Source organism: Halyomorpha halys, unplaced genomic scaffold (genome assembly GCF_000696795.3).
Source record: "Halyomorpha halys isolate HHAL.00 unplaced genomic scaffold, Hhal_1.1 Scaffold629.1, whole genome shotgun sequence".
Lineage (NCBI taxonomy): Eukaryota > Metazoa > Arthropoda > Insecta > Hemiptera > Pentatomidae > Halyomorpha > Halyomorpha halys.
In genome coordinates, this window is record NW_027111602.1 from 1,046,857 (window position 1) to 1,063,796 (window position 16,940).

General features: G+C 27.7%; 1 protein-coding gene across 3 annotated transcripts in view; it reads right to left on the bottom strand.

Annotated features, from left to right (window-relative positions):
- Positions 1–16,940, bottom strand: part of LOC106684932 (SH2 domain-containing protein 4B) — a 183,999-nt gene that overhangs the window by 64,132 nt on the left and 102,927 nt on the right. The window contains exon 1 of one of the 3 annotated variants that reach the window (XM_067049676.1): positions 5,894–6,049. The exons of 1 other annotated variant lie outside the window; for it this stretch is intronic. The gene's annotated coding sequence lies outside the window, so the exon portion shown is untranslated. Of the gene's footprint in view, positions 1–5,893; positions 6,050–16,940 lie in introns of those variants that run through there. One more of the 3 variants, XM_014427314.2, reaches the window with a different exon arrangement.

Below are 16,940 nucleotides of genomic sequence, written 5' to 3' on the forward strand. Positions count from 1 at the left end.
GATAATACGTAATTGTCTTTTTTTATAAAAATAAATAATGAGCTTTTGAAAATTAAAATATGTAGCAAAAAAAAAACTATATACCACAAAATATTGCCATTTTCAGCGATTTAATTAGCGAACTAGTTCTAGACTGTTGAGTGATGATGGTTTTTGTTAATGTCTACCAACTTAATTTTTAAAAAAAGTTAAGACTTTTCATGGAAATTGTAAAAAAAACAAGAAAGATTTTTAAGGCATATTTATTAGGAAAGAGATGATTTACAACTCTATTATCATTTAGTAATCCTTTATGATTATTGATTATTTTATTTTACATTATTTGCTTATCGGTTTTTATTGATAATATTTTTGCCATTGCCATCATGTCCCAGCTCTAAATATCACGTGCTGTTGTTTTCGAATACCTGCGGTTTCTTTTGTTCTATCTATCCACCTGTTTTCAGGACTCCCATGTGGCCTTTTGTCAACTACTGTGGCATTCATAGAAGTTTAAGAGACAATAATGAACCTTTCCAGTTATCTTTCTAGCCTACATTAAACCTCATTGTTTCGACAAAGCTTCAGGCATTTAAAAAAAATATATATTATAAGTGGACTTTATATCTGTTGAAAATCTAGACACAAACATTTTTTTTATTTATATTTTTTTGCTTGAAGGGTGAAGCTGTTTCATGTTCAGCATTAGGTTTAGCCAGCCCTGGGCAGACTGAAATTATAACGCTCCCCTCCGCAGTATTATGATATGATATTTATAAACTCAAACATACATATAAAGTATTCGAATATTTTAAAACAAATTTTCAGCCCATATATACACAATATCAAAAACAATAATTTTGTATAGCAAATGATACATTTCTGAGAGCGGTGTAGCTCAATGAGTAAGGTACTGTATCACCGGACCCAGGTTGGATTTCGACAGTACCAGATTATTATTTATTCTGTTACTGTAGCTGGGAGTCAACACTGTGGGATAGAGAACTCTTTTGGGGCCCATCCAGCCTGTATATAGTGGATACCCTTAGTTAACAAAAACCAACATAAGCCTGGTAGGAGAGCGTGGTCATGTCACAATTCTTGCTTGCTTCCTCCTTGTGGTGTTGTTCAAAAAACATAACTCCCTAAAGTAGGGAACTCTTGGCCCTACCAGTGTTGCAGCAGTACAAAGATACATCACTACACTCTCAACTGCAATAAATATTATCCTGTTTAAATCCATAAAATAAAATAAATAATCGTGAAATTATAAATTATTCTCCAAAGCTCGCAACATAATGCATTTAAAGGGAAAGGCTCAAAATAGAGCTGCATATTAGATAAGCCGGTTTGATTACAATCAGATTTAGAGTACAGGCGCCATTTTGTTTTTTCTGGTAAATTAGGATTGGCTCATTATGATCACTAATTATTAAAAATTCTATTAAAAAAGCGGATTTTTGACATAAAATTGATAATTCTTAAAATAATTAGATGACTTTTTCTTGATTTTTCCTAAAATGTTGAAATAGAACTTTCATCCACTCATACCTTCAATTACCCACTTAAAAAATGACATTCGATATTCGCAAGCATTTATTGGTTCATTTCGATTGATTATTTATTATCTGTTTACTAAATATTTCAATTAGTGACTGTATTAACTAAAAACCTACAATAAATTTTCGATATGATCAATTTTTTATTTATTTTGTTTTTTTAATTTTTTATTTTTATCATTTTTTTTTTTTACTTTCATCATACCATAGGCGTTGATGACCAGAGGGTTTTACGCCTTTAAGCAACAATCAACAACAACAACCTCTGTCACAATATATATTTCTACTGTCTCCTCACTTAAGGTTAACAAAACACTTACATACAAAGAACAATGCACGTACATGTTGTTAGACACCAAAAAACGGAAAGTAGAAAGATCTTTTAAATTTCGCAGTCGCTGTAGGTTATGGACATTTTCAACTTCACTATTTCGCGAATTTAGATTTTCAGGGATTTTCCTTTCCCTTGCTCTTTCTAACTACGGCTCATATTTGAAGATAAAAATTGCCAAATAAATCATGAATTCTCGTGGATCAACTGGCAAGATAACTTCATTAAAGAAATTTTCATTCTGCTTTTATAATTGCTCAAATAATTGTTTTAAAATTATACTTAACTTAATCTATTGTTTATTCATATTAGTTATTTCTTGATTAATTCAGTTAACCCTCTATTTATTTCCGTTTATCATTACTATAGTCTTGCATCTAATAATAGGCTTTGTACTTTGATTAAATATATAATAGTTAGGTACTTAAGTATCCTTTCACTCCTTTTATATAAAAAATAAAATGAATATAAACAAAAATGAACAAATATAACCAAGAAAATAAAATAATAAAAAAAAAACAACTAACTAATATCTAGAAATAAAACTGATGAATTATTATTTACGCATTTGGAACAGGAAGACAAGATGGCCAACCATCCATATCTAAATGAGATAATAAACGTTATCACATCATCGCGGTTTGCTTTACACTTGAAGAGATAGGACATGCCTAGTTATAGTTCGATAAAGAACATATTTATAATTGAACAATATTATTAAACTATAATATATTATTATTAGGATTATATATTTAATTTAGAGGGAAATTCATTGTAGATAATAAAAATTTGAAAGTGCGAAAATATTCCTAAGAACTCCTATTTAAAAAAAAAAGTTACCTTGTGGAGGAATATTATTTTCAGTTACATTATATGCACTTAAAAAAAAAAAAGTACATCATTCTTAATTGTCAATTGATTATTGTATCTGTGCAATTGGCCGTGTTTTAGAAACAATTTTAGTAATATTATTATTTTTCTGTATTTTTCCGATTAGTTAAAAAATGATTGACAATTCTATAATATTTGGGATTATTTCCCAATCAGCCATTTTCTGAGGTTTATGATCTATAACATACTTCCAGGAGTTAAGTTCCAAAAATTAACTGAACGCATTAAAGAAGTAACTGAGCTGCTAATTTATAAATCGAGTATGACCCATAGACCTATTATCAAAAAAAAAAAAACATAACATCGTATGATTCTTTTTCTTTGAATTTTTCCTAATAAACGCAGCGTTACGAACAGAAATATAAATGATAAATAATTACACTTGATTCGGCAAGCGAAATTGATTAAACGTCATTCCGTTGGTCAAGTTTAAAACAATAATTTATATTGATCACACCTACGTCCTCGCGGAAATACTGATATGAAAACATTTAACAGATAAAAAAAAATTATCCCCTTGGGAACATTAATCACATTCAATTTCCCATTTAAAGAACGTTCTACATCCTGATAGTTGGGTACTATAGGAAATATCGTTTAACAACTTAACATGTCTTCCTTGTCAGATAAAATTATATGTTATATGTTCAACATATCTTATGAGGAAAGTTTTGAAACAAATCGACAGGATGGCATATCATGATAAATTTACATTTTTTTAAAACTTCCATTTACAATTCAATGATAAGTGCTTAGGCGCATTTAAATATTTTCATCAGCACCTTTTTAAAATTAAATTAAAATATCAGTGAAGATAAGATAGAGAACCAATCCAGTTTTATTTTTTGTTTGCATAAATCTTATATTTGTGTTTATTTACAAATTATTACATAATATCTCCTAAAATGTAATTTTATTTATATAAATAAAATCATGCAATAAATTCAAATAAATAAACTGATACGGTATTTCCAGAAAGTCTTTTATTTAGAAGCTACTTATTTTTAAATTTGAAAAAGTGAGAAAATTTACCTTAAGTCCATGTTGGAGGATTAAATATGTATTATACCACAGAAAAAATATGATTTATATATTGCACAAACAGTAGGTTATTAAAAATGACTGTAAAGCACTACAAATAAGTTTCCTGAAAATTTGATCTTAAACGCTTTTTAAGGAAAAACGATTCAACCATTTTGGTATTTATAATGAGCGAGTACTAAGCTTACAGACAACATTCTTTGATTTTAAACTGAATTAAAATTTAATTGAGACTTTTTTTATAGCAATATTCCCGTTTTAAGATAAATAGTCAGGTTATCTGCTACAATAAAATTATCTGAGAGAAAAAACGGGTTTAAAATTTTCAAGAAGTAAAAACAATTTCTGAAATACTTTTTATTTTTAAATGATACCCACTAATACCATCAATCTTCATGTTATAAAAAGTTCGAGAAAAAAATACATGATAAATAATATCAAAATTTCACATTTTGACTTTATTTCAATTCATTTAAAATTGAAATACGTTTTTTAAAATATAAAATAGATTTTTCTAAAAATTTAAAAAGATAAATGGAAAATTTTCGTAAGAGGTTTTTTATCGAATATTTCCAAAAAGTCAGGATATATATTTATATTTTCATTATTAATTTATTATGCATCGAAAAAAAATCCTATATATGAAAAGTAAAGTAAGGAAAAGTATTGTGATCATACAGAATTTTGAATTCGAGTTTTTGACGAAAATATCTTGGATGCGCGGTCATAAGAGCTTAAGTCGAAAATTTGAATTTTTCAGGAGAGCAAAAACAAAATTCAAAAATTATATAAAATCCAATTATTTATAATTTCGTAATTGTTATTTTTATAAAACAGTATAATAAGTCTATCTGAAGCATAAAGACTTTATTACCAACTGGTTGCTCTGATTTTGATAATACTACGACATAATCTCCAAATGCTCAAAAAATGACTTAAGCCCTTATGACAACGCATCAAAGATATATGTTTTGAGGTCCTCTGAGTCGAAATAACCAAATCTCACAAAATGGTCTGTGTGTGTGAACAGACTAGCTCAAAAACGTAAATTCTTACAAACCTGAAATTACATATTTAAATTGGATATATAGATTTTTTTGATGAACTGACTGACACGAATTAACAGACAGGAAGTACAACTTTATAAAATCGATTTTTAACATTTTATTGATTTTCTCGAATTGGCTAAATTTCGGGAAAAAAACGATAAAGTTATAATATGAATGGAGTTGAAAATGAACATAAGGAGGTAAGAAGAAAAACATTTTTTACAGGTTGAAAACACATTTCCGGAAATAAGAATAGTAATAATATAATGAAAAGACATGTTCTATATCGCTGAAATACAATGATTTTAGAAAAGTTATTTGACATAGAAAAACGAAGAAGATAGTGGGGAATCACAAAAACCATGTAAATAAAATATCTAACACGCATTTGACTGGAGGGTGTATGCATAGTTTTTCCGGTTAGCCAGTCTGATACTGTTTCTATGTGTTATTAAATAATTATTTTCTTAATTTCATTTAACCTATATTTGAACCTTTCAGTTAACAGGATTTGATTTATGAAATCATTCTTACAATTAGTATTTTCAATATTGGTTCAAGAACGATTCGGTATTGAATAAATGGTTTATGTAACTGTTGTACTTATGTAAAAAAAAAATATGAAAATTTGGAACAAGAAATATTATAATTTATGTTAAAAACTATCAACTGAAAGGCTCATTTGGAAAATTAGTACATGGAGATATTGTCACAGTGGAAAATATCTGTTCTGAAATAAGGGAGCATTAATTTCAACTTAAAATAAATTGATAAGTGAAAGTTATGAGATGCGCGTATTGAAGCTTTTAAAATTACTATCAATATATTTTTTATAAACATTTTAATATTTATTAAAAAAAAATATATATACACCTATCTGATTATAAAATTAACAATAAGTAGATGTGCTGACATAATATGACAAAGAAGGGAGAAAATACTTGATACGGATGAGTTAAAAAAAAAGGTAAAATACTTTCACACTACTTCTGTTTTTAAAGCACTTTTCACTAATAATTAAAAATATATAAATACTTGATTACCTGGTAATGAAAATCCTGAATAAACAAAAAACCAAACTGAAACAACCTCACTACATCACTATCACTTAAGAACTATAGAAGACTGAACTACTGTTGACAAAGGCAACTACTGAAGGACTGGACCGAGATAAGAAGATACTTGACTGATAGGCTAACAGGTGTGGCGGCAAGATGGGGTGAGCCTAAATTCTTCTCTTTGTAGAACCATTATCTCTAATGCTTTATCTCTTATTCGTATCGTAACTGTAGCGGTAATGACGGTGACACTTTTCAAAACGAGCCAGTGAGTCAGTTTGACGTGCGATCAAGCGTGCGACGGCGTATTAGCAATCGGATTTGAAAAGGAGTTTGTCAACTATTTTTCGCAACGCAAGCAGTTCTCCGTCAGAGTTCATAGTTGATTGGGAGAAAAAGGGGCCTGTCCCTTCAATCGGAAAATTAGATTAAATAGCTCTTTAAAAAAAAAGACAAGAAAAAATGAGAGAAGTAACATTCCTAAATCAACAGAGAGAATCCATGAGCAGTTTAGATTGAAAGGTTTTTGTTGGTTGCTTGTTTAAATCTAATGTTTGATTATTAAATATCAATAATAAAGTTTGAGGAAAGAATCTTTAGGGCCACTGTAAGCCCAAATTGTTTACAATTAAAATATATATTTTTTAAAAATTTTTATTTGTAATAAATCTACATATATACTTTGGTAGCATTTAAAACTTTTTCATTGGCCATTTTAAAGAAAAAAACTTCAACTCCCCAGTCACATTATTAAAATTATATACTTTTATAAATACTACTCCAGGAAGAATTTATTATTATTATATACATAGTTCTATTCTATATATATAATAAATATGTCCAAACGTATTCGGTAGCCAATATATATAGAACAGAACGGTTATAATATTATATAGTTTTATTTTCGACGATGTGTCTTTAATTTGGTCCCAAGGATCCTTTTTTCATGCATTTTGATTGATATTAAATAATTAAAAATTATTATAATAAATTTGCTTATAATAACTAATAATTAAATAATTATTAAGTAAAAATAAACTGTTGCTTCAGAATAGTATTAGTGTCATCTCCTATTTCTAAAGAATATTGATTCTTTACAATTGACTCACAAAACTAGATATAATTTTAGTGTACATTAGTATTTTGGGAATAGAATAGTTTAAAATTTAAAATTAGATTTGAGGCATTTTTCCGTATCCATTTTACATATTTATTTTAGTAAAGAGTAGATAAAATTATAAGATACTGAATGAGGAATATTTCTGTTTTCAATCTTAAAGACAATCTATTGAAAAAAGAAATTCCAGAAGATTATAAGATATTGAACGGGGATTTTTTTAAAAATCTTATAGAGAATCTATGGAAAAAGGAAGTTCCAGAAGATTATAAGATACTGAATTGGCATTTTTTTTTAGTATTGTGTAATTGAAACTGAAATGGTAACATTTTACTATTACAGAGAGGTATCAGAAAAATTGACTTCACCGTATTACAACCAGCACCATTACACAAAAAATATCCTAAGGTTTATTTTAGAGTTTTTTTAATACAAACCATGCTGGACCATTTACGATGAAATATTTGGTTTATGTAGTAATTAGATTTAAATTAAATTAAGGAACGCTTTCTATTCTAGGATAGAGTATTGGTACTAGTGCTGACAAAAAATAGAACAAAAAATCAGATATAAATTATTACTATAGTAAGTCATTTAAAAATAAAGGTCCAAGTTTTTCACTTATTATTCATGTATCCATGATATTTAAATTTGAATAAAGTATATTAATAATAGTTTATTTAACTATTTTGTATTATTATTATTATTTTTTCCTGACATTTATTACTGAGCTTCACAAGTGATTCTGTTGACTCATTATTGCCAGTTTCATGTTAATTTGATAGAAGTATTTTAAGTAGAAACAATGAAAACATTTCAAGAACTATAGTTACGTCAGAGTTGCGTTTTAAAACGTGCTATAAGAAGTTACTCAGCCAGTAATTTGATACTTCCAAAGATGTGCTGTATCAGTTTCTGATTCGTCAGACATCAGTAAAACCTTACCTTGAACTCTACAGCAACTTTAATGGTAAAAATTATTAAATATTCTACAACTGCGTGAAATTTTATAGTCTTTAATATTGTTATTATTTTTGTTAAAAAAAAAAAAAAAAAAAAAAAAAGGATGATAAGACAGTATTCACCTTTCACTAGTGACCCGGCCTTGAACTATCATGACTGCATTCGATCATTCAACAGCCTTCAGACAAGTTCTTGCAGCGGGGATAAAGAACAAGTAATTGCTTGTATTTACAACATAGATTTTCCATATATATTGAACTAACATTTCCTGGTATTTGAGAAAGTTAAGGTTTTGATTTGTTAAGGTTTTGATCCAATAATATCCCAATATTTTTTTTCATATTTTCGTTGTATAATTTGTATTTATATACAATAAAACATGCATAGGAATATCATGTAATATTGCATAGATATGTCTGAAAATCATATACATTGCAAAGTAGGAATTGGAAAGAAAAAAATATATAATCCAATCAGAATATTGCTTATTTAGTTTAATAAGACTTTGTGCGAGGCTGAGAGAAGCATGCGATTCCTTCAATTTTTTTTTTTTTTTAAACAAAATGAAATACTTAAACTATAAAATTCAAACCTCATAGCCATAATTCTGCTAGCTAAATATCTATCATTAAATGAGGAAAAATATTTTTCATTTTCATTTTAAAAGGTTTGGTTGTGGTATTTTGAAAGCAACATCGTCTGATTTATAAAATAATTCTACTAGTATAAATTTATTGAATGATATGTATTAATTAATAAAAAATATCATTAACATTAAAAAAAAAATTATAAATGGATGGAGAATTATAACCTGCAATAATATTCTTTATAATATAATAATACCAACGTTACTAGGATTTTTCATCATCATCAAGATAACTTTCTGAAATTTTAACAATAGACTATACCAACACTGTTTACAATAAAATATCTATAAATTAACAATATTTAAAATTCAATACATTGATTTGATTAGTTTCACAATTTTGCTAGCAGTGCTTTCATAATTTTAAAATTACTAATCGATGTAAGATAAATTTTGTTTCCATTTAATAAATACCAAAATTTGATAATTAGCTCTAACTTGTTTTATGAGTAACTATTAACGGAAGGGATCCTAGTAGAACGCAGTCAGCAGTAGGTAATTTGAATTATTTTCAATGGTGTTTAAAAATTCTTAATAACAATATTGCTATCATTAAGGAAATATTATTAATAAACTTAAAGAGGAAAAAATATAATCTAACTAAGGATAGAGCTGATATTAGAAAAAAGGAAAAATATGAGGAAAGAATGAAGGATGGACGTTAGTAGATAACGTTTCCACCAACAAGAGTATAATAAAAACAAAAAGTAATGATAACAAAAATATATTTGTAATTAAAGTCGTAAAGTTTACTTTTAGAAAAATAAATTGATATTTGAAAAATCATAAACATTTAAAATTAGTGAAGGATACTATAGGATCTTAGGTATTAGGTAGGTTAATATTCGAAATGTGCAAGATTTATTCTGGTTTTGATAAGAAACGGAGCATTTAATACTAAAATATTTATTTATGCAATTAAAAATATATTACAAAAGAGTTGAAGGAGTTTGAATTAACTTGAACAGACAAGTTCGATCTTATAATAGAATATGGTAACCACCCCTAACCATCTCTCATTATTAAAAATAAGATAACAGTAGATAAATGAAAAATATGAAAGAATTTGATAAACAACTAAAGGAGAATATTATTTATTTCGCGTTTACTGGTTGTTATAACAATAGTCTTAATATTTATTTATTTTCATAACAACTAAAGAAACATAAAATGATAGTAATACCCTGGAATTTTCTGGTGTTTTTAGACAGGGAAACCATTAAAAAAAAACCACTTCAAAATCAGCTCTAAAAAGTTCAGATAGAAAGCTCAAAAAAATAATATTACACCCAAAATAAATTAAACCTCACGAACTTATTTTCTTAAACTTAAAAATTTATTTATTTATTTTTATTTTTTATTTATTTATTTATTTATTAAAATTCTAAAGATTTAAAGGTTTTATGAATTATTTATTTTCCATAAACTTTTTTAATATTTCTGCAATCTTGTTCTGAAAAATTTTTCCACTGAACAAAAACATTCAAAATTAGAATAAATGTTATGGGACGGCTTTTGAGACAAAATATTGCAAATTTTATATACACATTAATAGTTTCCCTCCGAAACAATATATCTGAAACTAGAATTTGGTTTCTGACTTTTAAAATTACCTAAGAAACCAACCAAAATTATTTGGGTATTATATTAATAGGTAATACAAATTCCTAATATAGCTGAGGATATATAAAACAAATTAAATTGCTATAAACAATTCAACAAATTGTTAATTCGTTCTAGGATGATAACAACGATAAAAACAGCAATAAGAGAACTTAGAGATGGAGGACTCATATAAAACCCCCAGCGAGACCCTAATCCTTGATAGATATTAACGACTTTGGAATTGTAGAAGTCATTTCAATCGTTCAGGGTGACAGAAGTTTGAATTATTAGTTAGACAAAACGATTATAACCAGTTAAATTGTGGCTATGCAATGATTAATTAAATATTTTGTTTAAATAGGTTACATAATAATACCTAAAGACTTTAGTGTTAGCTTACTAACTCATTAGAGTTAAATTTTAATGCGAGCTTAACGGTGGATTCCATTCAACCATCTTTTTGAATGATAAAAAATGGAATCCTTTTTTTAAAATTATAATTTTTTTTTTAATTCCAATTACCATTTTATCAAACTTTTTTATAGCTTCCAGCACCGTAAAAGTGGTTCACTTAGGTCTTCAAGTGATAATATTGCACCAGTACCTGAGAGATAGTGAAATGGCTGGAATAGAAAGAGGAGTATACCATCCGATTGATGTATGCAAAGTTCAGTGGTTTTCTAGTATTTTTCTTTCTTCTCTTATTATTTTCCGTTAAACAATATGTCTTAACTATTATTACTAGATTGGTTCTTATTGAAGGGTAAAAGTATGTGTTATAAAGTTGTTCAAAGCAGTTTTCGGTTTATCAATCAGTTTTAATTATTAATCTCTTCCTTAGTTAAAATTTCCGAATAAGTGGTAGCAGGTAATTTAATACCAGAATGGGTACTAAAACTGAAATGGGGATAATTAGTTCGGGTAAACCTGACATCATTTGTGGGGCTAAGTCTCTTATTTACTGTCTATTTTTGTTTAACTAATAGGCTATTTTCAATATCCTTTCAATAAAATAGTTATTTTAAATCAATTAAAACTATTTAAAAGCACTGAATTAAAAAATAGCTAAACTTAGGGGAAGGGAACTACATATCCCTTCTGTAAATTAATTCCGAACTTATCTTCAACATTGACCTCCAAAGAGCTTTGGAACGGTTAATTAGCAACTAGCAAATTTCACTACTATAAACTGTTAATTTTTGATAACTAGAAAAAACCTATTAATTTGTATTTTTATCAAATTCTACGAGGAAAATTCTGTATTTTTTGCATCATTATAAAATAGGCATTAAATAAGTAGCTGAATTTGGGCTTCTAGGGGTTCTTTAGATTGTTTAACCTCGTATACTTAGGGCACTTAAAATATTCTTATTTTTGATTCGTTTAAGGTTTTGTTTTTAAATAAAAAAAATAGAGATGATTACACCATAATTATTGGACCTTGTATGAACGAGGAAGGGAAAGGCATCCGAAGAAGCGGAGGAAGACCGCACCTGTGATGGTCACGGACTGTGAACACAGAGGAAGTGGCTTCTAGGTCAGAGCTGATGGCGAAATGGGAGGATAACATAAAATTCAAGGTCCTATCGATCTGGACATGATTGAGACTACCAAACTCAAAAGTTAGATTGAATAACAAGCAAAAAAACAAGTAACTGAATTTTGCTATTGCTCAAATCCAAATAACAGTAAAGTAATTGCATTAAATCATTCTATTTTAAATCATAATCTGAGCTATCAAGAGCCCACTTTGCAACTATCTAGGTGTAACAAGGTTTATTAGCGTTACAGGTAATGAACCGAAGATAAGATAGAGTTTACACAGACAGTTCTCTATTTTAAACCGTAACGCAAACGGTTTTCATACTCATTTCATTTACCCTTTATGAAAATTCTATAAAACAATTTCTCTGCTCTCATATTTATCCTAAGAAAATTATTTTTTTAGTTACTAAGTTGATTGTAGGTTACACGTACTCTCTATTCATAAAGAGGGGAACTACTGCCTTGCCGAAATTTTGCTGCAAATAACAAAATTAATTCATATATTAATGATGAATATACAAGACCCTATTCAAGATAAAAAATATATATCAGAATCAAATAATTTTTTTTTTAATTTTTCGTATTCATGAATAAACCATGAATGGCTTTAATTTGTTTCCCATTAATCAGTTCCAAAATTTTAAATAGACATTTTTTTTTTCAAATTAGTTTTTTAGAAAAAAAAAATTACTGAAGACAGACATTATCTAATATTTCTCATTCACCTCTGTTCCCTGTTATCTTCCATTAATTGACATGTCTCAAACTTTAATTGCTGGATGGCTTCTTCTCGAACTTTAATATCTTAGTTGGACAAATTCTATTTGTGATTAAGAAACAAATACTAGTTTTAATAATTCATGAAAGTGGATAACATTGCACCTGAAATTGGAATACTTCGCTCCAGTAAACGTTTCCTCACACGTGTGAAGAGAGCGTTAATCCAATCTTTTAGTTTTCAATTTTTCTACATGTTTCTATGCGCTTGGATTTTAAAATCGATTCAAATTTACATATCTGCTTTGATTTTTTTTTGTCACTCTAATTTTGTTTATAGGAAATATATATACTACACTTGAAAAATGGAATAATTGTTTTCTCATGAAATTATTAGTATTTTTTTTCTTTTCTTTTTTATTGTTGTAGGTTTTTAGTGGTTCTTATCACTGATAAAATTGTTGCTGACTCTCAGGCATGTTATATGAACCTCAGAAAATAGTGCAGATCATTTTTCAATTTACAAAAAAATTGCACTTTTTCTGTAAAAAATAAATAAAATAAAAAAAATTATAACAAAATAAAACATAGGGATATGAAAAAATGAAACTTTGTCTTTCATATTTATTTCAATAATGCTGATTTATTTATTTCAAAATTTTATGTCTCTTTCTAAGTGGTTCGAATGTACAGAATTGAAAAAAAAAAAAGGTAAGGATTCGGTGCAAAGTGATTCTGTTTCACGACATCTAATACTTTATGATGGTCAAATAACAGAATAGGTTTTTTTTTTTTTTTAATATTTATATAAAGTAATAAATAATATTAGCTATTATCAAAGTTTTTGTTTTAAATGTCAAACTTTAATGAAAAATAACTTGTCATGATATAGTTCAAATTATGGATAGTGAAACAGTTTCACAAGTAACCACACAAGTCAATATTATTAAATCAATATATACGGGGTACAATGTAACAATTATTATATATAACAATAAAAGCATCAAATATATAAAATTTTATTGTTTAATTTAATATTCCTCACAAAATATATAAAATTTACATAAATTTTATATATTTTGTGAGGATTCGCTGATCGAACTATTTATGTTTTCTGATATTTAAATGTTAGTTGAATGGTTTTAATAAGCAAATGCACTTAAGTAACCTGAACTCTCACTTTGTCACTAGAGGTCAGGGATAGAGAAGACCACACATTGTTTACTTTCTTGCTTAGTGATAGAAAGTCTATAAAGGTAAATCCTTAATTATTTCTGTTCATTAGGCTTATAAAATATTTAAACTAACTTTACTTGCGTAAATTCATGTTCCTCTGTTAGTTAATGTTTGCTCCCTAAGATGTTCGAATACATACCTGAAAAAAGAAAAAACGAAAAAAATTAATGACAATCAGATTAAATATTGACAATAAATAATATTAATAATATAGTGAAATATGATAAAATGATCGGTACTTGAATTTTCTAAAGATTAATATAAATTTTTGGGTACAAATGTACATCATCACAAAATGGCCAGAATTAGGTACTCTAAATACCAATACATTCAAACCAGTGAGTGTATTTCAATGTAGGTAATAGTTGACATGATGACTAGGTGGTAATGTAGCAATAAATAATAATAGATGACAGTACAAGATATCCACAGAATGTATTCCTGAATAATAAACAATAATGCAAGGAAGGTTATAAGGATGGCGAGAAAGGCAGAATAGATACTAGATTAATGGATGGGATTAGTTATACATCTAATTGGTCAATGGTGATTAAATATAATTAATTATAACCAATATCTAGTTGAAGTAAATCATTATGTGTGATGTTTAAACAGAAGATTTCTAAATATTACTCTTTACCCTATTCCATTTTGTCACTTTCCTTCTCCCTTTCAAGCTAAACGAAAATTAAAAAAGAGGTTATCCAAGATATTCTGCTTCACTTATAATAAACAATTTATATCGCTATTAATTATAAAGAAGAACAAACGATTTGGTCAAAGCGTCACAATGTAGCAGCAAATACAGTGTCAGAAAAATAAGAAAAAAATAAAAGAATTACTATCTTTAATGGCTTAAAGATATAATTGTTTTTATTTTGGTTATTTTATGAATTTTTGGAACGTATTTAAATGTTTAAACTTTAGCTCATTAGTTATTATTCTTAAATTGATTATTTTCGAAAAGTAAGTAGTATTATTTCAAAAAATTACAGCTATCATAGAAAAAAAAATCAGAATCTAGATTTTAAATATTTTATTTTTATAAATTAAAATTATATAACAAATAAATTATACAAACACTATGTTGTAACTAATTGTAAAATTAAAAAAAAAAAAATCAAGCTTCAAGGATTGTCGTTACAGGTCGACAGTGATATAAGAAAATCGTTCACCATAGAATGGTGGACCCAGCCGAGAAGGGACAGAGCAAGGTTAGGTAAAGAGCGTTACTGCACAAGGTAGTCCACGGTAGCGTACTTCCTAATGGAAAGTGTGCAAAGGTGGCAATGAGTCTGGCAATTCCTCTCCTTCGCTCTTGACTAATACCTCAAAAGTGTAATCAAAAGGGGAAGTGAGGTTTAGAGAAGCTTAGAGTTATGATTGGTAATACCAACTATAAAAAATAAACGCAGGATTAAAGAAATTTAAATTTAAAGCAAGTTAAAATACTGAAAATAAAATTAATTCTATCCCGACATTCAAAGTATTTTTGAGAAATAAAACCTTTTTTTTTCTATTGGTGTATCTAGTTTTAGGATCATAAGCCCGCTTCTCTGCACGGTTTATACAGTAGATATCCGGCTACTACACTATTACTACATGAAAAGCATCTTACAATCGATCTTCATATAAGCATTCGATTCCGTGACACATGGATTAGATAACTTCACAACAGCTAATCAATCTGCAGTGTCCTGAATAGTTATATTTGGTTTATCAAATTATGTTTAAGTGAGCTTTCGGATTTGATTAATTTTACATGTGGGGTTCCACAAGGCGCGCCTGTATTTCCACTATTGTTGTCAATTTACACCAGCAACATTTTTTAAACTAAACAACAAACGGCACTATGACAGCTTTTGATGATGGCATTCCTGTCACAAGCAATATCATGAATTCCAATAAGAGCAGTAGAAGAATCGGAAAATGATGATCTGAAAAAACTAAATATAAGGAAGAGGAAATCCAAAATTTCAAATATATAAATAAATTTCAAAATAAATAACCTTAAAAACGAGTTATCAGAAAATTTAACATACCTGGGCGTAACCTATAATATACTATAAGACGCACTAACGTTTTCACACATTGTAAAGTCAAAGACAGTCGTTTACAATCATTTTAACATATTAAAATTTGACATTTAAAAAAAAGTCAGGGGTCCATTCACGATGACCTAAAATTGCCAAACATTTTGAATAACCTAATACCTTAACAACAATCTAACAAATACCTCTTTCACTCACATTACACCTTCAGTAATAACTCAAAGAAAGTATACATCATTCGATATTTAAATTTTAGCTTCCGGTTTAGTATAAGTTTGATGCAAAACGAAGGTAACTTCCCTCACCTAGTTATTACTTAAAAAGCATCAAGGCTTAATAGGAATTTTGAAATAATACTAATCTGCAAATTTTAGTTGGGTTTTTGAGTCAATTTAAATAATTACTAATCTATGATTAATAAGGGCGGTTACCCATAGAAATACTTACCATAATCGACGTTGCTTAAATATGATTACATATTTTACCTACTTCGTTATAGCGCAAAAGGTAGGAAAAAAAAATATACAGCCAATTTATCCAAAACATTTTCGCATGTATTAAAGGATCTTAATTAACAAATATGAATAAAGAAATCATTTAAAGTTGGCGACAATACCTCCTAAGTTTAGAAGAATCATATAATTATTAATGACCAACTAAAAAATAAACACGGAAGCCTACAGTAACATAAGCCAATTTAATAATAACGATAAATCATTTAAGATTAAACTGTTAGAAAGTTATCAGTCATGGGGGTTTCCTCTAAAATGCGCGTTCAGGACATAGCTTTACTGCAGACCCTATATCAATCATAATTTAGCTATCTCAAATATAATTTATACAAGTGGGTCCGAAAATTAAGAACATATTACTATCAGATACTTAACATACAGATTTTACTCAGAGACAGTATTATAGAGTATTTGTAATTGAGATAGATAATGAAATGTAAGAAAATAATATTTTGGCCAATGGAAAAGGCAAATGAAATCTCATTACTATTGGAAAAATTATTAATTATGAAGAAGACACTTCGTTAAAAGTAAATTTAAAGTTCTGATTTACAATAGATAACCTGAATAATCCTCGCACCTGACCTAATATCCTCTTTTCCCTATTTGTTTTTAATCACACAGCCATATCCTATAGCAA